Raw genomic sequence first — 1,631 nt, 5'->3', positions numbered from 1 at the left:
CGTTAGCGTGAAGTGACAAGTGGGAAGCTGTGACGCAATATTCCTTTGAGGTTTGCCGCCGCGCGGGATTAAATTTTGCGCGCAGAATTTTCAAAATAATTATTGCAGCTAAAAACTTATTTCATTTTCGAAATCGGCGTATCAAAATAAGCAAAGTGGCTCACATGGAACCTGATTTGTAGCCATATTTTAAAACTTGAGCAAACTTTGTTGTTATAATTGTCTATTTTCATTCTAAAGTTATGTATCAAGATCACCCAGTGCGTTGTAAGTAAGTGCAGTGCATCTGACGTCGAAGCTGCTAGGGCTACACACTGCGTGACTGCACATTAGATATCTACTATCTACTACTAGCCTACTGCACAGTCACTGTGTACAGTTTGTCTGTGGACGATTAAATCCATAGACTACAATAACAAATTATTAAGAGAGGGCGTAGGGAGAGTTTGTGTCCTTAGAATTTTATAATAACTTCGTGGGCCTTTTTTTACGTTTGTTAAGTAACAATACACAGAATGCAGGAAAATTGTTGCAAAGAGTCAACTGGCGCTAGAAGAAGGAATCTCCCTCCGTTGAAAGGGAATTGGACACTATAAATTGGAATGTGTGAACAGAATAATATGGAGTTTGATAAATCGGACAGTTCTACTATACAAAGAATGACAGTTCTACTATACAAAGAATGAAATACGATTTATCACTGAGAGTGACCTGGGCTTTATATATTAACCCTTTTCACGGCAACCTATTTATATCCCTTTGATCGACAACAGGGTATAACAAAAGAAACTTGATAATGTAATCACCCAATAATCGGGTTAAAGTCTTGCACTACCCACTCATACAGCATACCAATTTAAAGCTAAATAAATTCTGCATCATCCGACAAAATAATATTTGATCTATATCGATCTAGATGCTCGAGATAATAATATGGTCACTCAAAATTGACCTTAAAAATCAGGCTTGGCAAAATTGTTCGAAATAACAGAAACGTAGTCTTCGCGCGTGTATTGGGGACCATCAATATTGATAGAATGGACTTACATTTCATATCCAGTGAATGGATAATTTTTGTTTCTCTGCAATTAACAATATTTAATGTCGATAGTTTCAATTTCAAACAAAACAGAAAACAGAGTAATCGCAAATACCACAAAAACTTGGACTTAACATTAAATGTGCTCATTGTTATTTTGCCTTGCCTAGAAGCCGTTGGTTTTGTGTAGTGCATGAACCCACAGGTAATCGACTCTGCTAAATTTTGGACAATTATCAGTCATTTCATCCCAGATGTCACAGACGGTTGCAAACGAAGGGTCTGAATTGGGAGCAACGTCAATTTTCTTCAGCTGTTGTTTCATGGGATTTCACATACCTGTGGGATTGATATCGGGCTATTTACTGCTGACCACTCCTACGTTGATATGATGTAGTTTTCCAAGAATTGTCTCGTGATAATATTGGCCCAATGAGAAAGTGATTTGCCATGAACGAAGATGTCTGCTTGAATGACGCCATGAGGGAAATAAGGGTAAGATATGGCATTCCAACACTTGCGCGATGTAGTCAACTAAAGCAAGCCATCCGATGATTCAATGCGGACGATTTTGTTCATTCCGTCCCAGACC

Source organism: Aplysia californica, unplaced genomic scaffold (assembly GCF_000002075.1).
Source record: "Aplysia californica isolate F4 #8 unplaced genomic scaffold, AplCal3.0 scaffold00954, whole genome shotgun sequence".
NCBI lineage: Eukaryota > Metazoa > Mollusca > Gastropoda > Aplysiida > Aplysiidae > Aplysia > Aplysia californica.
The sequence above is the reverse complement of the archived record's forward strand: the minus strand, read 5'-3'. Positions refer to the sequence as shown.